General features: G+C 40.9%; 1 long non-coding RNA gene across 1 annotated transcript in view; it reads right to left on the minus strand.

Moving 5' to 3' along the window:
• Positions 1-14,765, minus strand: part of LOC110480912 (uncharacterized) — a 34,843-nt gene extending 20,078 nt beyond the window's left edge. The window contains exons 1-2 of the long non-coding RNA XR_002467172.1: positions 14,730-14,765; positions 10,222-10,272 (exon numbers count right to left, since the gene is read on the minus strand). This is a non-coding gene — a long non-coding RNA (uncharacterized LOC110480912). The remainder of the gene's footprint in view (positions 1-10,221; positions 10,273-14,729) is intronic.
• Between the last annotated feature and the right edge of the window lie 9,442 nt (positions 14,766-24,207).

Raw genomic sequence — 24,207 nt, forward strand, 5'->3', positions numbered from 1 at the left:
AGCAAACCAGCCACCCTGAAACTCAGAGCTGCAAAAAGCCATGTAATGGAGGGCTGGCAAGCCCCTGCTTGTGAGTGACTTGAAAATCAATTCCTAATTGCCGCTACAGATATGACCTCAATTGTTTCCCAGACAAAAATCTTGAGATCTTGTGCAAGAAAACTGCTTTCACTGAAAAATTACAACTGAAGATTTTCAGCTCTTCTCAGCAGCACATGGCCAACAGGGTTGAAAAGAAATAAAGAGGATCTGCTAAAGGATGGGAAGAGATCTCCATCCCTCCCTAATTTATTCACCCACCTGTATAAACAGCCCTTTAAACTTGACTACGTGAAGAAGGTAGTCTGCAAAGGTTGATAAAAAATTTTTCAAGGCACAGAAAGGCCAGAGAATCAACATTTTTAAAGTGTGATTTTCCCTATTCCATTGCAGCTTTTACAATTGTTTCTATAGGCAAGTGTGGAGCTGATGATAATTGGGGCTCTGCTTGTAGAAATTCTGGACATTGTTGAGATCTTTTCACAGATATCCCAGTTATTGCAGCATGAAAACTTTCACTTTAAGAAAGTGTTTCTGCCTGTGAAAATAACTCTCTGAATCTTGAAATAACTGTGATAATAGATATAGAAACTTTCCACCTATACTTTCCAGCATAATGACTTACAAGGTTTTTAGAACCTAATTAAGAATGTTAAAGCGTCAACAGCCTTAACCTTTTCAGTACCTGACTCAGAATCCCAGAGGTGCTGGCAGCCTGTGGTTGCCACAGTTGCCTTTGATGAGCCATGCATTTGAAAGGATGGCATGCTACAATTAACACTGTGGGTCTGGACTATGAAAAGAAGTGCTGGGATGGCAGGAAAAGGTGAACTCTTCACCTCCAAATTATACTAGCGGGACTGATTATGGTAATGCCAATTTAATAATACAACAGTAATCTTGTTCTTCCCTTTTCCTGACTGAAAAGTCTACTTTGCTTCACAGTGTCTTTATTTTGATAGCAATGAACTTGGAGCCTGGCTCTTAGCCATGTTTGTGAGCTTTTCCTATATTTTCTTTTTTTTTTTTTTAAATTAAGCTTCCCACAGTAATGAAAGTAAATCCTTGATATAATCATGACAGCAACCCAGCTTTTTTTCATATAGCACTGGCTACCATCAAATTATGACTATTTAAGTGGAGAACTTCTAGATTTTGGTCTTAACTCTTACAATACTACCTGGAAAGACACCACTATATTCAAGTCTAGTTCTTCATCTTCTCCCATTTAATTTTCAATTGGGTTAGTGGGTCAAGTGGACCTCCTGTCTCACCCTGTAGGATGATTCTTCCAATTTTCAAGACAGGACAAAAGTCATTGGACTTCTGATTTGGCTTTAAATAAAGTTTCCAAATACCTCAAAGTTTGCCTTTTCCTTAATTTAACTAACTGAGAAGATTTTCCAGTTTGTGATGTCTTGGGTTATGCCATGGGTGTGCATTGATTTTGTGGTACATGGCAGTGGCTACAGCTTATCAGAAGTGCACAAATATAAATGCTTCCTTGTGTAACCTATAAAGTAGGGGGAACTTGAATTATTAAGAACAATTAAAAAATAAACAGATTTGTTAACAACTTGACTGCTTCCCTGAAAGCCTTATCAAGATGAATTTCTGTGTTGTTTGTGAAAGCAGAGTAAGAGGGTTTTGCTTGCTTCCTCAGCACTGTAACCCTGAATGTCTCCTAGCAGCAACAGCAGAGTTTTATATTGAAATTTGAAGTCATGAATAGCTCATGTTTAAAATAGCAAGTTGGTCCTCCTGGAATCAGGAAAACAGGGCATGATTTCAAAAATAACACATTTTGGGTTGTCTGAATTATCGGTCTTTGACATCAATATTTTGGAATCACATATTTGAGTTTCCTTCCTACAGTGTAAAAGCAGTCCCCTAGCTAGCAGGACTCCTAAGCTTTGGGTCTTCCTACCTCCTGTCTGTACTTGTAGCATTCATAAAAGACTGCAGAAATGTGGGAATTCTTAAGGGGAAGGTAGGTTTTTAAAATCTGCCTCTGGTGGATATGACTGCAGGTCTCTGCCTTCCAAGTGGTAAAGCTATTTTTGCATATGTTCCTCTAATTTAGGTTCATAATTCCTGTGGTTTGTTTTTGTTTGTGGCTTTTGTGTTTTCTTTTACCCTCTGGCAAATAGTTACAAGGACAGGAGAATGAGGCATGTTCTGTGGGTATGTCTGAGAGACACCTGCACTCTTTTTATCATAGGCTGACCTTACTAATCCTTGTAACACCCAGTTTATTCCCACATTTATAAGTGAAGGCCCACTTCCCTACATATTCTTTAGAGAGAAGTACTATTTTATGAATTTCTAGTCAATTTTATGTACTGATACCTAAAACATATTCTAATTAGTCTCATCTTTAATAAGGAAATAAGTGAAAAATCATCATGTTACGATAAATGAAGGTGGATCAGTTGCAATCTATATCAAGCATGTAGATTACCTCATATAGGCCCATCTCATAACAATAACTGGCTAATCTGACTGCTTGAGTCCAATTATTTTAAATACTCCTGGCAATCAATAGAGATTCATCCCTATAAACCTATTTGACCCCTTTCCTTGGTGAGGCATGATTACACACATAGCAGGCCTCTATTAACCTTTGACAGAGGCAGGAATTAGTGATCAAGTCTGACATACAAGTGGTGGAAAGTTGCCAAGAAGTCTCAAAAACATCCATCTTCAGAATGAACCCAACACTGTGGCCTTCTAAGAGAATAGAAATTCACCTCACAAGGTGGATACTAAAAGATAAGAGAGGGTTCATTGATCTTTCATTTCTCCCTACCGCACCATTGTTAATTGCAAATGATAAGAGGAAGAACATTCAACATAAGCAAAGCTTTCCAATATTAACCTCAATAAGTGAATTAAGCAGCAATACTTCACATAAAATTAGAGATCACTAATGGGTCAAGAAATGCAATTCATTCTCACTCTGGGCAATCAGAACTCTCTTATGATGGATCTCTGAAACTTACTGTGAGCCTGGTAATTGCTGCCCATTACTGCAATAATCAGAGTCTGACCTCAGGGATGAACCATAACAAACCCTCGGGATGAGCCACACCAAAATCCTACTGGATTTCAGTGGCATCAGGGCAGCAGCCTCCACCAGCAGTACCATCCTCTGAAACATCCCAGTCAACAATTCATCCTATGCTTTTTAATAAGGCTAAGCCATTTAAACTTCTTCCAGAAGAGCAAAGGGTTAAATCCATCCCAAGGCTATCCTGCTGAAATAATGATAAATCTGGAGCAGTGTTAATTAACAACTGTGAGAGATCCTTTTCCTATTAGCAGTAAAAAACCCATGACTATTCACAGGCAGCTGTATTTCAGCAGTAAAGGCGTAATTGATATTGAAAATTTCCAGTTAGCTTCTGAATCTCTTAGGCATTGCAAAGCTCAAGGGGGAGAGTAATTCTCTTTCTATAGGGGAAGGCAGCAAGAGCAACTGTGCAAAGGTCAGTGAAATAAAGATAGTGGAGAGACACAAAGCCTAGAGTAGTAAATATAACCTTATTCCCTATCACAGTGCAACTTAGTTTTGCATCGTGGGGAATTTGTCATACCCAATTCAAAGGTCCAGTGATGCCAATAAAACAGCCTTAACAGAAGCCAATGTATCATGCTTTGAAAAAAAACAAAAAAAACCCAAAACCAACAGAAACACTGAGAACCTGTGAAAATACTAAAAAAAAAAAAAAAAAAAAAAAAACCACCCCAAAAAAAAAAAAAACCAAAAAAAAACTCCACTGACCTCTACTCCCTGAGAAAAAGAGAATGAACATACCTACAAAGGTATATTGCAATGCAGGAAAACTCCATCACAGTCTCTCCCACGCTCACTGTGATGAGCACTGGCTCACACAGGCAAGTTATGGTACTGAGCCAGTAAGGTCAGTTCTATGAGGAGAAGCCATAGGAGAAATATTAACCTCTAAGGTAAAAAAAAAAAAAAAAAATTAACAGCATCTTCCTCACATTTGAGTGCATACTTTAATATTTGGGTTGAGCTGTGAACAGCAGATAAATAGTAACTGGATCCAAATTATTTTCCTCATCTTGCACAAATGAGATCCTTACAGTTCTGCCCTAAAGCCAGCTCGATAGCTCACATACTTGTTGATGTGCAGTGAGCTTGTTCTGTCCTTTCCAGTGCCCTAACCAAGCCTGACAGCTTTTGGTATTTATCCTCACATCACCCTGTAATGTAAAAGAAAGCTATTATTCCTTCCTTGCACAGGTGAGAAATTCATGAAAAAGAAAAAAAGACCAAACCTGAAAAAAGACATAAAAGGGTATGCCATCAAGTATTTTTAAATTGATGGGAGTTAGACACCTAAAAAACTGGGTAAATTTAGACATTAAAGAATCATCTACTGTCCAGCAGTAATTCCTACTAATTTACAGATTTGAAGGGCTCCCACCCCACTTGCTCTGTTTTTATTTTGTTGTTGTTGTGGTTTTTTTGTTTGTTTATTTGTTTGTTTTTTTTATCCTGCTGTCCTGGATTTGGTTTGTGCCTTGTGTCCTAAGAGCCATATTATGGATCCTTCAGCCCACAGCCAACACCCCCAGTTCTCTCTGCTGCTTGCAGCAATAAGCCGACAAAGAGTGCTCTGATGTGTTTTAATGATGTTGAATTCCTGGAGCAATTGTCTGGAACCATGGGAGTTCTGGGATATCCTGGAATAGTTCCTGCCATTTCCAAGCCATGCAGGAGAAGAAACCATACTAAATCTCTGCAGAATAGGGAAAAGATAGACTTTTGCTCTGTGCAAACACAAGGGATTTAGAGGTGCTCCATCTCACTTTTTAATTCTGCAGATATTTTTTGTCCTTAATGCTGTTGTTTAAAACATGCAACACTGTGCTTTAAGTATGCACACTCATGTTGTGCCTGCAGACTCTTGCAAAAAAACTGAGGGTGCCCTCAAAAAAAACTCATCTAAAACTTTGTTTCCAGCAATTTATTTTTTAGTTTAAAAAGAAGATAGGGTAAAAATTCTAGAATTCTGATGTGAAATAATTACATGTTTACTACCTTTTATCTTCCTCTGATGCTGATCTTATGGGCTTCAACAAAGTGAGGTCCTCTACAATTGAATGGAATGAGTATACAAGCACAATTTCTCTCCAGATCCAGCTGCCTAGATCTTATAACCCACAAGACAGTAGCCACTTACAGTTGAGATGGTCACAGAGTTATCCTTGCTGACATTCAAAGAATGTGTTGTTCACCATAGCGAGTTCTGCAGGAAATCAAAGAGCTGTTTTACATCCACCTGTCTAGTGCTGTTTTGTGTATATGACTAAATCCCCTATTAACTTCTTATCTTCAGTGTCCCAGTTTCATCTCCCCCTATTAAATTGTCTCCCTGTCAGTCAGTTATGATTTCAGAGAAGTCTTTCAAAATGGGATTTTTTTCCTTTGGAAATCAATTCTCTCACAATGGATCAAGTGGGGAAAGCAGGCACAGGATGGTGGGAAGTCTCAAGGGAAAAAGAACTGAAAGAACATGTTAAAAAGAAGTTGCTTATGAAATTAATTCATTTCATACCTGACTGCTTCTCTTCCAATAAATAATTGCAGTACACCAGAGACAGGAAAAGGTCTTGTTAGATCTCTTGGCTCTTCAAAACATAAAACTTGCATAGCACAGACATGATTTATAAAGGGCTTTAAGACAACACAAACACCTTGGCACCATGGGATGCTCAGCAACATGGTTGGAAGCACGTGTAGAAATTATGACAAAAGCACTTAATAAAAGCTTCCCAGAATTGTGTGTGTCCCCACTTCCAAAGTGGAGAATAAATACCTTCTGCAAGATCTGTGTTCCTCCCTCCCTGTTTACTCTCTCTCCCCCACTGCCTCTCTTGGAAAGGACAGTAATACATTGTGTGTGGGCAAGACCAAAGGTGCCTCAGGAAACTGTTCTTTCATGCACAGTTGTGGTGTTTTATCTCATCCAGTCCTGCACATTTGGTTGCATTTTGCAGTTTTCAAGAACTTCAGAGAGAAAGTCCCAGTACCTCATCCCTCTAAATAACACAGAACTTTCTTTTAAGGTATTTTGTTTTCAAACTTCTTTGCTTTTTCCTTGTGTTGAATCCCTCATTGTATCACCAAACTGGTAAACTCTTTTCTAGCTCATACATATAGTCAGATTCAAGTACTGGGCAGCAATGTCCTAGGGGGTTCCTAGATGTACACTCATAATTTCATGTTTTTTACAGCCTATGGCATTGTACAACTGCAAATAGGGTGACCCAAGTTGTCTAGGGCATTTCTCATATAATTAATCTCCCCATCCATCTTTAAAGACTTTCCTCCTCCTCTTAGCCTTTATGTGTGTGCCTATACATGGGCAATGACTGATATGGGTCATTCCTGAAAAGAAAAGCAGGCTCAAAATCCACTAGGTGCTTTGGGCTCTTCTGGCAGGTACTTAGTGCACAGAAATTTTATTAGTGAGTCACACGCCTCTAACCAGCTTTCCACTAAGTGGTTGTTTTAGTATGTTTTGACCCACTAAAAAATGTCATATAATTAGGAAAATTATCAACTGAAGTGCTGGCACAGGTGTCTCTGCTTGTTATTCACCCATGCTGCATGATACTTAGATGGGAAACAGCGGATGTGTGTGTGGCGCAGCCTGCAACAGCCCCAGCATCACCATGGAGGAAAATGCTCTTCTCAGGAACAGCACATAGAGGTGGGTTGGCACCACCCTCTGCAGAGCCTTTTCTGCTCTCTGAGGGATCCAAAGCCCCAAGGAAGGCACCTTCACTTCCCTCCTTGCATTTCACTTTGAAGATCAATCAGACCAGACGAATCTTTCCTACACACTGAAAAGCCGTGTCTTAGTCCTTTCCAGCATGTGCCCATGACATTTCAGGGATTGCACCAGGGCAATGGGCCTGTGGCATTCTTACATCATCCTGCCCATGCTGAAATCCATCCTGCAGTTACTCTGTGACTGCTGCCTTGGCCCACCTTGCTTGGGAATAACTGATCACTCTGCTCACAGGACTGGAGAAATGCTTCTGTAGCTCCTCCTGTGTTGGAGCTCAAAATGTCCCTCAGACATTTTTGGAGGTTCCAGGCCCTGGTCAGAAGCATTTGAGACCCTGGCAGGCAGCTGGAAACAGCTGTGATTTTGAGTTTGAGCCATGGAATGAGTTACCAGCCTTGCAGGAAGAACAAAAAAGAAGTCACAAAAGTTTAGATATTATAGTAGAAGTAGTTACAAAGTAGAGGGAAGAATTTTTTAGTGTTGTACAGGGGGGTTTTAACACCTGTAGAGGGGGGTTTGTACTTTGTACATGGGGGTCAGAGGTTTTAAGATGGAGGAATGTAGGCCAGTCCTGTCCTTCCTCTTTTTTCTTCCTTACCTCCATGTTCTTGGTGATGTTGGCACTCACAGATTGGTTTAGAGTAGAAAAGCAACATTTAATATAGATAGTAGGTATTGGGGAAAAACTGTAAACATGTATCACGTAATGTACCTTATAAAAGATAGCAGCAGCCAGGGGCAGGGGGAGAGAAGAAGAAGTTGGGAGTCAGAGAGGATGTCAGGGGTGTGTGTGCCTCTGCCTGAGCTGCTGAGCAAACCTCAGTAGCCAGAGAAGACAATCTTTTAGATAACTTACAATAAACTGCCTTGAGACCAAACAACAGAGACTGCTGAGCCTTTCTTTGGAGGCACGGGTTGGAGGAGGGAGTTTTTCACCATACGGAACCCTTGAGCCAGGCCTGGGTTCTGTCACTCCTGCACACAGAAGGAGGGGTTCTCAGAGCTGGGAGCAATCTTCTATGATAACTAATGTAACAAAAAATCAAACTAATTTTAATCAAACTGTATTAACTACACTAGGGAGCTGCTTGGAGCATATGACTTCTGGCCCACACAGTCTCACCAGCCCCTTCCTGCTTCCTTCTCAATTTCTTACACCACAAAATTAATTCCTTTGGAAAGAGGAGAGAATTGCCCTTTATATTATGTTTTAAATATAGCCCTGTGATTAAAAAGCAGATCTTATTTACTTTCAGATCCCAGCAGGATAGAAAGGTATGCAGTTTCTTGTGCCTTGTCCCTGTTTAAGTACTCAAAGAGATATTTAATATTGTAAAGTACTAAATAATGGGAGAAGAATGTAAGGTGATGTCACTGCTCCTAAGAGGGGAAATGCAGGTACAAAAGCAAGATTCAGCAGCAACTCCAGCTGCCCCTGACATGGCCAGTGCAACTTCTCCAAGTTCAAGGATTCTCCATTCACTTCAGGATGAGAGCAGCACTCCCAAGTAGCCCTTCTCTGAGGAGAAGGCATTTATTTCAGAGCTGCTTTTGTCTCCTGCCTGCACAGAGTAGAGAGGCAGGGCTCTGTTAGAGGTCACTAAATACGAAGAGGAGGGATGGCTGCAGTTTGAACAGAAGACACAAACCAGGAGGTGGCAGATGCACCAGCTTTCCTTCCTAGACTGTGTCCTTCTAACTGGGCATCATGAGAAGCTGAGAGGAGAAGTAACATGGAAGAGACTTAATTTCTACCCACTGTCACATATTTGAAAGGAAAATTTGGTCTGTTTCTCTCATCTCCACTACCAGCAGGATTTCTGTTGAGCTAGCTACAAATTTCAGACTGCTTGTTTGACATGTTCCTTGTCAGCATATATGAGTCCCTTGTTCTCTCCTTTAGCTTCATCTTCTATTTAGCTTTTTGAAAAAGGAAAAAAATCAACCATTCAGAAGCAGCAGCTCCTACTTTGGACCTACCCAACTTGGTGATATCCTGGGGCCAAAAAAGGTGACACAATCAGCAACAGGAAAGCTGAGGATCAAGCCTGAGATCTATTTTCATCCATACAAATGACCTTCAATGTCCCACAAATCTTCTCCCCAGGGACATCTTTTTCTCCAGAGCACTTCCAAGATGCTTCACCAGCTTCCCTAGAGCCTGCAGTGCTCAGCCTCTTTGCGGAATCTCTCTCTGTCAATTACATTCCTCTTCCCTTATTCATTTCTATTCAGAAGCTGGCTAAAAGGGCAGAAAGACTGAATTTAGGAACAGGGAGCTGGAAAATCTGGCTTCCTGGTCTCAAGTCCTCCTCTGTCTGAACATCAAAGGAAGGGCAGGTCAAGCTTTGTACTTGTCTCCTGAGCAGCAGCAGCTCCCATGCACTCTCCTCCAATTTACCTCACTCACCACCAGCCTTGATTTCTCCATGACTTCTTTCCAAATCTGTCTTCACATCAGTGCATTACTCACTGAGCCACTTTGAATGAGCAATTCAGCAGCTTATACCTGCAGAAATCTCTAAAGAAAACTTTCATCCAAATGTAAAGGTCATTTTATTTGTATAAATGCAGAAAACTTTCAAAGTAGCACCTGGAATCTTCAGCAATGCTGTATAATATTTCTAGTGAGAACTACATTGGATCCACACAGGTTACACTTTACTACAGTTCAAAACACCTCTGTGAAAAAGATGACAATCTCAGAAACAAGCTGTTGAGTGGACTTCAGGGAGAACACTTGTGCAGGAAAGAATAGATCAAAATTTAAAACCCGGACCCTGATGCTTCCTGTCGGAAATGCAAATGTGACTGTAATTGGAAGCTGTCAGCTCCCAGGTAACAGTGGCAAATTAGGGTGAGGAACCAAGGTAAGAAAGTGAGGTTATAAATGGAGACACACTTTGCTGTCGGCAGTCTGACACAGTCATATGTGAAGGCTGCATTGCAGAGAACTATTTATAACAACACTCATTTGGAATAGTGCTTAACACTATGCCAGGTAGATTTAGGTTTAAGAAAAAAAGAAAAAGAAAATGGTAGAGGGTATAGGTTTTCACTGAGTTTCCTTCAAGTCTCATTTCCTCCCTTCCACCCCTGCTGTGGAATTTTCCCTGTGCCTCTGCTGTGTCTTGTTCCATGGTGCTGGCCAGATGCCTTCACTGCCCGATTGCAGTCTTTGCCCTTCCATCCCTTGTTTATGCAGTGCATAACACAGGTCCTACATTTATTTTTTTCTTTTCAGAGGCCACAAGAATTGAAAACGGAATAACAGCTCATTTTCCTCCAAAATTTTGTTTTAAATACATATTCACACACTCTAAAGGCTTGTGGTTTAAGCTAGAGTATATCTTACCAAGATCCTAGTTTTCTGAAGGAGGATCGAGGGTTTTCATGAGGCACAGATCTGTAGGAAAAGAAAAAATAAATACCTTCTCATGCAGTTTTAAGCATTTTTTCTCAGTACTTGGCCCAAATGTATGAAAATTACTCTGGATAGATGACCTCTGAATGCTGTTAAAGATAAAGAACAGGTCAGCAAACAAGGAAAGACAGACTTGAATGGGCCAGTCACAGTAACACTGTGGGGTAACACAGTTTGGTGGTGTAATCACCCAAACAAAGCCGTGTCTGTCCAGGCCCAAACTGTGCCCCTGCGGATACACACCATACCTTTTGCTGAACACCAATTTCTCTTAGAGGTGCCTTGAGCTTTGTATTAGTCATGTGGGGAGCCTAAAGGCCCATGGGGTAAAGTGCTATTAGATGGCTGATATTAGATTAGATTCCCACTGTTTTGGCCAGATCCAAGGGCTCCTTAATTTAAATGAAGTATTTTCTCTGGCAGTTTGGGCTCACACACCATTAATGTGGTGCAATCCTACCAGTTTAGTAACAACTTGGCATAGCAGTGTTTATGTGAGGAATGAAGCACTGGAGATTGGTTTTATTATGGGAATTTATTGTGGGGACTAGAAGCCTCCTTATTCTAGGGTGGGACTACTGTCATGTTCAGCCTCCTTGTTTATGGCTGGAGAACATCTCAACATGGTAAGGCTATAATATTTACAGAGAAAAGCTACACAAAAATTTATTAACACAGTAAAACACCCATTTCAGAGTAAATTTTATTAGCAACAATAATTACTAATCAGTTAACTTGCTATTTCATATTACAAGATCTGCATTTACCATCCACTGTCATCTGCTCCCTAAGGCTGGCATAGGTCAGCAATGCAACTTTTGTTTTAGATGGTGGTGCACATTTCTCCCAATTTCCATTGATTATGACTAATTAGAAGTTTATATCATAGAAAGACTAGATAAAATACACTTAAAAGCCATTCTAAAGCTTATGCCAGCAGTAAAATATTTTCAATTAAAACTGAAGAGTATTTCCCGCAATATATTATTATACTGGTTATGTTTTTAGGCTTCCCTGCTTTAAAGAATTTTATTAAGTTGGAAAATGTCCAGCTTTGAGTCAGTTTTATCCCAGATTAGTTATATGTAGATAATTATGAAGCCAGAAGGGCTTGAAGATGCACATACCCATGGAGTGGCTAAGTCTCTTTGTAGGGTGACACAGCAGTAGCAAACTTTATGGAAGGGAGAGAACTCTTAGAAAGGAAGAGGGAAGTTTTTGTCTTGCCCTGCAATTGTGTGCAACTTCTACACCTCAACTGGCCACATTAAACTAGTCAACTGGCTCACGTTAGGAGCCAGCAGGTGACCCAGTGTGCATTTCTATCCCCTGCACACTTTATTTCATTCCCCGCCTGCTCTGTGTTAATACCTCAGCCAAAGATTCAAATGAGCTGGGGCTGAGAATGTCCCTCCAATCTCTGTGAAAGGAATAACACAGCTGTGGTTTCAGGGGATTTAATAGGCAAGTGCTTTGGGAGCTCACTCTGTCTGGCATGGAGTGTTGGCCCATGGAGAGGAGCACGTTGCACCGCTGCTTTGTTTTTAACCCTGTGCTTTTACTGGTGGAGGTGACAGCCCTGAAGGCTATCATTCTCTTCAGGTGGGACTTGAGCTACTTAAATTCTTTCAATGGTTTCTAAAATCCGTAAGATATACTCAACACCAAGGTCTCCACAAGCTCTGTTAAGTTGAAGATCAGACTATGGATGGTGTGTGAGGGTCTCTTAGAGTCCTAAATACTCCTTTTGTGCTGATATTCTTCCCTTACTTAAAGATAATGGCAGACTAGATCCTGAGTCCAGATTGTTCTTCCTTGCCTCTTTTCTAATTTAGTGATTTCATATCTCATGACATGAAGGTTTCAACAAGAAGTTTTGCTCACATGTTGCATGTACACAGTCCCACAGGCTGAAGGTATATTGTAAATGCAGGTGAACGCGGTGGGAAGAAATGATGATGTCTGACTCCAATTCAGAAGGCTGAATGATTTCTTTATTATAACTATGCTAAAATACATTAATATAGTATATAAAGGAAAATACTAAAACTACATACTACTTTCTCTAACTACCATATCTAACTAACTCACAACTTGTGACCCTGTTCTCCAGAGTCCAGACACAGGTGGATCCCATTGACCATCAGGCTCAAACAATCCTCACCAGAATCTAATCAAGCAATCACCCCAGGTAAACAATTTGCCAAACACATTCCATATGGGAAAAACAAGGAGCAGAAATATAAATTGTTTTCTCTTTCTTTCTCTATGAAAAATCCTGAGGGAGAGAGAAATGTGCTTACCACAAAGATATCTCATCATAAACGTCTTCACTTACTGTTTACTATCACTATATGCCAATTTCCTGTTTAATTTAAAATATCTCTTCCTTCCATATTGCATAAAACTGCAATAACCTCTACCATTACTGTTTTGAACATCATAAGTTGCATTGATTTCTGACAGCTTTCCTTGGTTTACTGACAATATTTAAACAGTGCATAGCACTTGCTGTTGCTGAGCTGAGTTTCAAAGTGTTCAGCCCCCCACATCTCCCCACATTTTCCTTCTTGGACACAGTGCTAGAGGAGAACACAGCCTACAGGATCTTGGGATGTGGTTGCATTTTCCACCACAGCTCTCAGCAGGTTCATGATCCATCATACAGCCAAGGGTAAGCACAGGTTAAAAAATAAGTTGACCTATCTCTGACCAGGGTCACTCAGAGTGGTTCCACTTTTTTTTTTTTTTTGTTGGGCTGACCCAAAGCAGGAGGATGTACTTACTCACTTTAACTACTGCACTAGGTGTCCCAGGCAAAAAAACAAAGTACGGGATCTTCCTATAGTTCTCACCCCATGAATGTTCTGAACTCAGGAGTTCTGTTGTGCAGGTTTTGTGAATGGCTATAACCTATGTGTTATTTTTCCTTTAGAATTTTTGTTTGTTTGTATTTCTGCTGAGGAGATTTTTCTAAGTATAATTTTCTTAAAAGCCTAAAAAATAATCAGGATATATACTGGTGTGTATAATGTGAATAGACTTGGAATGCTGCCACTGTACCATACAGGAAACACTTCTTGATCATATTCTTTCCAGTTCCCCCAAATGTGCAGTCCATAACATCAGAAAATGCATCACCAGCAGCTTCCACAAAGGAGGCATTTTGTGCCTTGCACTACTGTTGTGATACTAAAAATTACAGGCCTGTGGCACAGTCCTGAAGGATATTTATCTAACAGACTCCATAAAATCACTAGCTATAATTGCTAATTGTTATCATATAGAAGACACTCAGAAGCCATTGATGGCAGTATAATACCAAAAACTTAAAAGTAAAATTCAAACTCAAAATGGGTACAGCAGAGCTCAAACCCATCCATGTTTTGATGCCTTGCAAAACAACCCCTTCTCCTTCAGAAAGGCTTCCTGCCCAGGAGACTCCTGCCACTAATACTATAGCAGAGGAGGTCAGACTAGTAGGAAGCAGGCAGGAAAAGGTGCAAGAATCCATGCCTGTGTCTATTCACAGTGAAAAGGAAGCAGATTTTTCTGAACATAATTACATCACATGCTGGAGCCTGGGCACTCTGATGTGGGTGTACTTTTGCAAAAGCAGCTGAGAGCCTTGCCAGTTATCGGGCCTTCCCCACAGCAAAAAAAAATGACTGCTCTGGCCCTCCAGTGTCACCTCCCTGGAGCATCCTGCTGGGAAATATCATTAATGCAGCAGCCCCACTGAGAGAAAAACCAGTGTGGATTCACCACACAGGGCCAGTGCCTCAGTGCCAGGCACTTCTATCATTGACTGCAAACATCCTCTTCCAGTCTGATTTCTCCCTGAAAGGAATCATTATGGGATCTTACTGTGCACACCCTTGCCTATCCACCCAAGGGTTGCTTTTTAACCTCTCTGGCAATTTGTAGCTACACACAAAAATGGATCTCTCACACACATTTAGCTCCTACACGTGTGTGACAGAGTTGGATTGTAGGTAGGGGAAAATTCCTCTCTCCGTAGCCCCTGGGGAAATGTCTAATGACTTTTATTAAGCATCACTATACCTGCAACAGGAAAAAGGCAGTGGAAACCAGTAACTTTCAGCATGTGCAAAGTGGCTTAATATACCTATTTGCAATGGTCTGTCTGGGCAGCTCGATCCTGCAGGGACTGCAATGTCAGTGGATTAACTGCAGCACAGGTCCTGTAGATTATAAAGATACTCAGCCTCAGTGGATGGAGATCCTTAACTTCTGCACACCTCCTCTGGCTTTCTCAACACACAGCTGTGAGGCTGGAGTTTGCAGTATGATCACAACTAAGATGTTTCTAGCAAATCCCTAACATAATACACAACTTGTGTTTATTTTGCCTGATCTAGCAAAAGGCTTTACCTGGATAAAAGGCTGATTGGTTCTGATGAACTGTCTGCACATACCTAAATAGAAGCAGGGGTCCAAGGTTGCTGTTATGAAGACAAGAAGTTTCTGTGCATGTTAGAAACCCTCATGTTGCTTGTAGCAGCAACATGTCTCTGACTCTGGAAAAAAAAAACAAAAAAGACAGCTAGTTATAAACAAAATATCCAAATACTGAAATATGAATATGATGGGAATGTAAGATAGGGTTTATCAAAAGTCTATTGCAGACAGATGCTGTGCAGTTTTCAGCAAATACTTTGCATTTTGGTTCTCTTCAAATGCAGCTCTGTAAACAGTGAATAGTCCCACTGTTAATGACTGGCTTGCTGTATTTATAGAAAGCCAGATGTTATTTAGCTATGGTGGGATTTAACAAGCAGTCTAATAACTGGGGGCTTTTTTTTTTTTCTAATTCCCAGCAGCTGAATCAGTAAAGCTTTGTTGCACCAACAATCTCAAATGAGAGGGCATCTACTCAAGGTTCAGCAAAACCAGCATGACACAAGGCAAGGAGATGGTGCTTTTTCTAGAATAAGTTATGCAGTTTGGAGAAAGAAGACCCATGTGTAAATAGAAACAAATGTTCTAATCCTGCAGTGATTCATTGTAAGAGAATTAATCCTTTCTCTGACTCTTTGCTGCTTTCTCGAATAGAGGCAGTGTTCCCACACAGATACACAGGAGCATCAGGAACATTGGGGCTCTATTATTGACAGCATCATTTGACATTTCTAAGGCACTAATAATAATAATTTATCTCTGGGTGTGGTTGCTCCTCATTTATATGCTGAGAAAATTATTTGAGGCTCCAGCACCTCTGGACAGCTGTTGTCCATTTCAAATACACTCTTCTTCCAAGACTCACAACAGAGGCAAGGAGCAGACAAGGGGGTAGGAAAGAGTAAACAAATGGACAGCAAAGGAGAAGAAGCCCTCCTGTTTAATTTACCCCATTCTGCAAGAGAAAAGGAGAAAACAAAAACAAAGGTCTGCCAGCTCTGTTCTAGGCTGCCTATATATTACTCTGATAAATGTTGATGGCAGACTGATGAATATCAGCTATTAATGCTCTAAACCTTAATCCTACAGGACCCTTCACCTTTGCCATCCTTAGGAGAGGTGGCAGCCTCCATACTGCAGGAGCTGCAGCTGCCCACAGCACCCAAGTAGCATTTTCTTCATGACCTTCCTGTCTTCCTACCACAGCACCACTGAACTATAGTGCTCTTCTGAGGCCAGGGCCAACTCAAACATCTTTCTAAAATGCCATTTCAGCCTGCTACAATTACATGCAAGGCAGCATCCCTTCCTTTGACAGTGGGAAGAACATTAGCTTTTGCCATCCTTCTCCCACCCACAGGGAGCAAGAAGCTGGGGTCTCATAACTTTTACTTTTGAGAATGCACTGGCAGAGCACTTCCTTTACCTCCTTCAAGACCACAGTAAATTTTCCTTTTTGGGTACACACCTCAGCCTTTTGTTCATCTCAATGAGGAGTCCTGCTCTGATTGAGAAGGGGTTTTTATTTTCAAAGAGCTAAACTTTTTAAGGTAAGGCTCTATCACCATTTACTGGCATTTGCAAGGCTCTTTATACCAGATTGAGCTCTTTCATTTAGTGGGTTTTCTTTTGTCTCCTCTAGAAAATCCTATAAAAATATATCCATGGCATTTTGTCCCTGCCCTGAGCCTTGCACACTGGAAATATTGCTGCTTTTTCTCAGCTTCTGGCTGGGCATGTGAAGAAATAGAGCTCCCTCTTTCACAACCTGAAGCTGCTTCTTTTCCTTTGCACAAGAAATATCCCAGCAGATATTAGCACAAGGCTGACAAGGCTGCCTTTCTTTCTGGATTTACTTTGAAGAAAGCAGAAATCCATACCTCAAATCTGTGATATATGTAGCTCACACTATCAATGTGTTAGCCTAGATTTAAAGAAAATACTTGATCACAGCTCCCAGGGGACCGTGAGGCACAAGTTAGGAATGATAGGCCAACTGTGCCCAGATCAGGGAGAAACCTGATGACAGGAGCTGTGTTTGCCCTCTACCTTCAACGCCTCATTTTGCATCCTGTCTTTCATTACATTCTTTTCCTCTGTTCTTTCAGACTCCAGCACTCAGGCTTTTTTTTCACTCCTGTGGCAGGTAGGGTACATTGGTGCCCCTTAGTGCACCAGCTGTACCCCATGGGAAAAGGATGCCAAACAGCAGCCAAACTCTCTGGGTTCAGAAGGTGCTGTACTCCATTAAATAGATTAAATACATTATGTGCTCAGTCTGCAGGGGAAGGCACTGAAAAACAGTTCAGAAACTAAAAGGAAGCAAAGCAAGGAAACGTAGATGTGGAGCTGAAGAGCCTGCTGCCCTGCCCCACAGAACAGTACCTTCCTTGTTGGGCAGCAAGTCATCTTTGGGCAGCCTCATAACAGCAGCTATTAGCTGGATTGTGCTCCTTATTCTCAGCCTTCTCCCCCTTTAATCTCAGCTGATTTTGCTACTCAGTGCAGAGGAGTCACAGGCAGATGAACCTGTTGTTGTTAAGAGCCCTGTTTCCAATCTTGAAACCCTCTGTTCACGCACCTACATCTGCACTTAGACCTAAAATTGGCACTTGACACCCACTGTAAGAGGTAAGTGCTGACAGGCTTTCTGAATAATCAGTGTGCAGGTGTTTAATTGCTGAATTAAAGACCTGATTTTGAAAATTGAGCTCTAAGTATCTGTATTTCTGTAACCAACTCTACTATCAACTTCAGACATGCACCATAGGAAAATAGTCTGGCTGTGAGGGCCAATTCCAACACTTTTTGAGTGCTCAGTCTCATTTCTGTGCTTCTCCCATCCCATTTTCCTCAGGTGCTCTCCCCTTTCTGCCTGCTCAGACTTGGGCTTGAAAATGGCGAAGGGAATAACCAAAATCAACTTAAAACTCTCATGACTTCTGCTTCTGGAAATCTTCCCATGTATTCCTATCCCTCTCAGCCTATGTGAAAACCTGGGGGAAGCAGGTAAAACCAGGGTTCATACCTCAGTTACCATTTCAGTGTTGCTTTTCAGCTGCTCTGAATGGCCTCTTTTTGTTGAAAGACCACAGATGGCATTTGAGCAACCAAATTCATTTTTTGATATTTCAAAGACAAAGCCTTAAGAACACTCATGGTTAAAATCAAAACTGGAGGAGGCCAATAAGAGTGAAGTACAAGATTTCTAATGGCAAAACCCAGTAAACAGCAGACATGCCAGAAAGCACTGACTTTTTTCCTTTTGAATTCATATAATCAGGACTATTGATCTTCATGGAAATTATGTTTCAGGTAAAGAAGCTTTGCCAGGTTCATTGACAGGAACAGCAGAGTGTTTTCTGTCCTATGTTTTGAAAAGAGGTCAGCAGATGATACTGGCTCTATTCTGGCTTATTTTAGCACTCCACTGTAAAGAAAACAGTTGTTCTGGCCCAAAAGATATTTTAAAAGAAAAAAAAAGCCCATTTCACCATTAAACAGCACAAGACTTCCAACAATTCTCTGGAAGGAAATTTTATGATCTGCCTATGAATGTTGGTTTGTCCAAAGATAAACTGTCTGGAGACACTTATTATTAAGAGAAAATTTTGAGATTCATGTTACCCAAAAGCTAATATAAATAAAGCAGGGGAAAGGAAGGAACGTTTTAAAAAGGAAGTTAGTGATGTAGGTAAGAGTATGCTACAACAAAACCAAAACCATCTGTACAGCTGAATGTGATCTCAGTACAAGAAAAAGCCTTTTTGTTTAAATATCTTTTTCAAGAAAAGGAACTAAAACAGTATTGCTGGCATTGAGTAGACACATTGGAGAAAAACTAAACTCCAAGTGCTAGACATATGAGTACATAAATTTCTGAGCATCTTTGCTGAACATTCTTACATCAGACTCATATTTTGAATGCTGATGCTGATGGGTATCCTAAGTCTGTTTTTGAAGTTGTGCAGTTGGGAGTGTTTTGGAATTTTTTAAACTAAGTACTGGTATATTACTGGCCATTGCTGGCCCATAATGCCAGTCAGCTGCTGAAAAATAATATTCTTCTGTTTGAGCATTTACCCTTCCATCCATATACATGCACCTAAGTTTAACAGCAACTATGGCAATATACACCAAGACTTCAAAGCTGTAGATAATAAACAGTCTTAGATTCATTGCATACTGAAAACAAATGGCTTAATTTACAAACTTAGCTTTACACATGCACTTAAACATACCTGAGTGGAGCAAAACCTCAGGCTTCATATTCCAAGACCTCTGCAGATGGTTTAAGTTTAGGGCAGTACTAGCCAGCTGCCAGGAATTTTTCCTTTTGTTGCCGTATAAAACTGTCTCTCCTTGTCCCATCCACCATTCAGAGCAGCTCATCTCCTGTCTCTTCACAAAAGCCTTCATATCTGGACACACAACACATCTTACAGACAAGGCTTTAGAGCAAAACATGTGTCCAAACTCTGACCTCAGTCACTCCTTAAGCAGCATAACTATTACCTAACACAAGCATTTCTTCTTACAGTGCAGAGTCTTCCTCCATCAGACCATTGTGTGAGAGTGACCACATTTGACTCTGTATTTTACATTATTCTCTTCTAACCTTCTCCTTTCTTTTCAAACAAGGAATTATTTTCCTTTTTAAGAAATGCCCTTCCAGTGCCACTGTATCATGCTTTACTCTTTTATACAATTGCCTTTGTAAGGAACAGTCAATGAAACCCACACTGCTGCTACAGATATTTCTTCCCATCCTGCATAGCTCCTACTCAGGGTCCCAAAGGATTTCCTCATCCCCCCATCTTGACTAGTCCTTTCAACAAAGCACAGCTCCCTCCTTTACTATTTTCTTCTTATTTTGAGCCTGAGCTTCATCTCTGAAATGACTCCCCACAGTGTCCCAAATGGAAAAATTCTGAATTGGCTTGCCAGGAAGTGGCAGATGTGTTTGAAGGAGAAACCAAAAAATGCATGGCACAGGTCCAAAGCTTTGTACTGGTCTTCTTTGACTTCTGAACAACCCTTGGGACAGAATCCAAACACCCACTGCTAGCCCCAAGATTTTGCACCTTCTCCCACAAAATAGACTAGATGTAATTATACAGACATCATGGCATCTGACATTACCTGTGTCTTCACAGAGGACATGCAGGGAATTGCCCCAGAAAGTGACAACAAAGCCCTGCCTGATCTACTGGTCACTGTCATTGTTGTAATGCCAATGGCATGGGACAAAATACAGCTCATTTATCTCTGATTTAGACTGCTCACTGAGGTGTGAGGGACATGTGCAGCCTCTTGAAAATAAATAACTCTCATCCTTGGGGATGAGGTACAGCTCTCCTACCTGGACAATGTGGTCAAGGCAGTCTTATACACAAAGTCTTTTAACTTTGAGCTCTAAATTCAGTCCTTTTTTATCTTTCGGTAACAGGTAACAAACTCTTACCCTCTTTCTCCCAAGCACCACCTTCAGGTTTACTCTCTGCTGCATGCTCCTGGCAGTATCCTAGCTGCCTGAGACAGACTTGAAGTGTTTGTCCCTTAGCCCTGAGAAGGTAACTAATGATTGCAATAAGCAGTGACAATACAGTGTGGTTTTTACAGTGCCGTGTTGTTCCTCCTCCCATTTTTAAAGTTATTTTAATACAAATTGTAAACATACTTCCTTTAGTAACACAATGCATTCTATTTTGATGAAATGTGTACTAAATTATTCCAAGTTATTCAAGACCTTCATTGCTGTTTATTTTCTAGTCATTTTCTATAAGGAAAACAAGCCAGCTTTATTGTATATAACTCACTCTGCATAGTAGTTCTTGTTTAAATTTAGCTTAGTCTTACCTTATACCCGTTTAACTTTTTTGAAAGTTTCAGAGCAGAGATATCACTTATTCCCTTTGTTGCTTACACAGATACATGTCTTTAAGCTCAGTGAAGACTCAGACAGTGGCTAATTCAATCTTCTGGGTCCTCTGGAGCTTTGATGTGTTGTCAGAGCAATGGGAAAGCCATGGCTAATCTGAATTTGGTAAGGGATTTAATATCAAGCTAAGATGAAATAAATCAGATGGAAAAAATATGGCATCAAACACACATGGTGAGGTGATCATGGGGGTTAATTGGCAACCTTTCCCTTTGATCGTGATCCAAGCATTATTGAGCCTAAAAAACCAGATGTTTGGTTTGCTACCTTAGGAAGAGGCATAGGTTATGTGTAGTCATAAAAAAAAAGTCATGATTTTTTAAATACTAACTACAATACAAGAACTTTTAAAACTTTCTTTGCACAAGTCTTGTCAAAGACCTTTGAAATCAAGCAGGCCACGGATGAAGTGAATTTAATTGATGGTTTGGGTTGTGTGCAACTTTTTTACATCAAAGTTCTCTTTGGATAATAAAACATTGACTACTTTCATTCCCTTTGGTTCATATTTTTTTAATTTTAAAACTTTGCTATTCTTGTCAGTAAGAAACTTTTTCAGGCACACATGTGGGATCACACACCTAATTATATTCTGAAAGCAGAAATGCAGGAGGAAATTTTGCATTGTGTCCCACCAGCAGCTCTTCTGTGCCACAATCCACACACTGAGGTGGGAATTCCTTTCAATGACTCTCATGCTGCTCAGCTCTGTTTTTCATGCCTTCCTACAGCCAACATTTCAGTCATTAACACAGTGACTCTAAAGGAAGAATAGATATTTATGATTGTAGGATGGGACCAAAAAACACTGCTGTACTTATCAAAAAACTAGCAGAATGGTTTGAGTTGAAAGGGACCTTAAAGATAATCTAGTTTCAACACAGGGAAATTACTAGCATCTTCTCAGAGAAGCCACCCCTGTAGCCTCTTTGCTACCTTGTCATACAAACTCAATCCAGTGGGTTTCTCTGATCCAGCCAACAAGACAAGCTCAGTAACTATAATTCCAGAAAATACATAGACTAATTCTGTCTCCAGAAACAGGGAATCTAAATGCTGCCTTAGATGGCAAGTTCTACCTGTAGCCTCACTGCCAACCTCTCCTTTATTTATGCCTATTCCATGCTTATAAGAATACATTCATTGACTTAAAAATGCACAAATTGAGACTAATAACCTATTTTAAGAAGACCTCTGCAGTGTATTTCTAAAACAGAAAAATTGTAAGACCTCTTATGAGATATTTACAAAACAGGTCAAAATAGATACAAAATAAATGCTCAGTATCCATTAAAATGTCTCCTAGACCATTTTAGTGGTCTGAACACATGATGCACAGGGTGGAAGCCCCAATCTTTTTCTGGCATGCAGCAAAACACTGGTTATAAGATCTCCTCAGACAACTCCTAGACAATCTGATAACAATCTGATCTTCTGGTGCTTATATCTGAACTGAAGCACCCCAACCCTTTGATGTTTTCTCATCATTAATTAATTCAGCATCAATGTTAATTGCCTACACAACACAGAATTGACAGTACATCGAGGACTCAGCCTGCCTGTTTTGTAGCTGGCTAACTGGGGATGCAAGGGCTTTGCTGCTCTCATTACTATTCTTGTCAGGCCAGACATGAAATAAAAGCAGTGACACTTTTCCCCCCTAAACAGTCTGTTGTGGGTGCAAGTCAGATCTGATAGCTACCAACAAGAGAAAATGGACTCAACTGGCATCACAACAGAAATCCACAGACAGTATTTTTTTCCCTTTTAATTATTAGCTTCAAAAGACAAACACTGACATTAAGGCAGGCTTAGAAGATGCAGTACAAAACCTTTGTACAGATTCTCACTGTGGGGACCAATTTGCAAAAATTAATACAAACTGGAGACAAAATAATAATATTTGACAGATGTAAAGCAAAACCATCCTGAAACAAAGAAGAAAGGACAAAAGGCTTTTTCCTTCACTGCAAAGATTAATCACACCAAAGTTAGTCCAGGCTCAAACAGCTCCAGCAGCTCAGCAGCCAGCACAGTGACCCAGTGTGCCACACACCTGTAATTACAGCCTCCACAGCTCCCACACGCTCCAGATGTGCAGCTTTCTGCGCTCTGCTCAGTGAGGTGATGGCATTCCAACCACAAGGTGCACACCTCAGGTCATGGCCCTCCTGTGTCTTCCCTGTGCTGAACTGCTGCAACATGGGACTCCACAGTAGCGCCCCATTTGAAACTCCTCTCTGGCAACTCAGACTGAAGGGAGGCTCTGCTCCTGTCCAGACCTGGCTGATGTTGGTTGACCCCACAGGCAGCTTGGCCTCGAGTTCCTTTCATCATCATCCCCCAAACCATTTTAGTGCTGGGCCATGAGAGACTGACCAGGTAACCAGGTTTATCTTGATCTATATGTTTTACTAAGCCTGACTGGGTGCAATTACACCGTGGCTGGTGGTTGCCTTGGCTGCATGAAAAGAATGAATGTCTGGCAGCAAGAGGTGAAGAGAGGGGAGGGAGCCCGGGATGGGGGAGTGAATGGCTTCATCCATAAAACTGCAGCTGGAGCAGGATGTGTGAGCACAGCCTGGATCCTGTTTTGCAAGGCCTGTGCTCAGCCATTCCTAACTCAGCATGGCAGATGAATAAAGCAGCAATACTGAAGCTATTTCCTTCTGCAGAGATTGCAAAAGCTTGGCAGCCTGATTCTCTTCAAATAACCAAGTCAATCTTTTGCCCTGGGAAGCAAGATTTCAATCTTTCTGGAATCTAGGAGTCTAAAATCCCACTAAGGTTTGTGCCCGGTGGCAGGGGAATGTAAGCTTCAGAGAAGATTTTGACATCTTTTATATTCCTTTTAGACTCCAAGGAGAATGGCAGACATACTTTATAGTATAATCATCTTTCCCCTGCTGTGAGAAGGCCATGGAGGGGCAGGTCCAAGATGCCCAGAGATCATCAGAAAAACTGGTTTCAACAGCTAGACAAGCCAGCACACTGTTCTTCAGGACTCTGCTTGAATATACTCTAAATGCCACAGCAGCTAGCACAGGAACTACTCAAAGGCCTCATTTTCCTGCAGAAAGGCAGCATTTCACACAATCACCTGGTAAGCCAGCAACATTTCTCCCTACTCCAGAGAACTTGAAGACAGGTTTTCTACCTTCACTCACAGTACAGAGCAGACCTACATAACTACCTCTGTGCCAGTCCTGTTACTGTTTGACTTCGGATTTTTCTAAGGCTAAAATTGCAGAATCTCCCTGTTTCTGTCCTTATGTCATCCTTAATGCACAGCTAAGAAGCAAACACACACTCTTTGCCATGCTACCTTCTTCTAACACCACATTTTTGTGAGCCAGATGTGGGTCTTTGCAGGACCATCCTTCTTACCATGCCAAATGCATGGAGAAGGATCTGAGGGGCCACAAGAATTTAATTAGGCATGGCTCAAACACCTTGACATGATCTTGTTACAGATTAAATCCCTGTAAAACTGGGCTGACTGCTGTAAGCTTTGGGTTTGTGACACTTTTCTCTACACCCTAAATCAAGTTTCC

This window comes from Lonchura striata, chromosome 4, assembly GCF_046129695.1.
Source record: "Lonchura striata isolate bLonStr1 chromosome 4, bLonStr1.mat, whole genome shotgun sequence".
Classification (NCBI taxonomy): domain Eukaryota; kingdom Metazoa; phylum Chordata; class Aves; order Passeriformes; family Estrildidae; genus Lonchura; species Lonchura striata.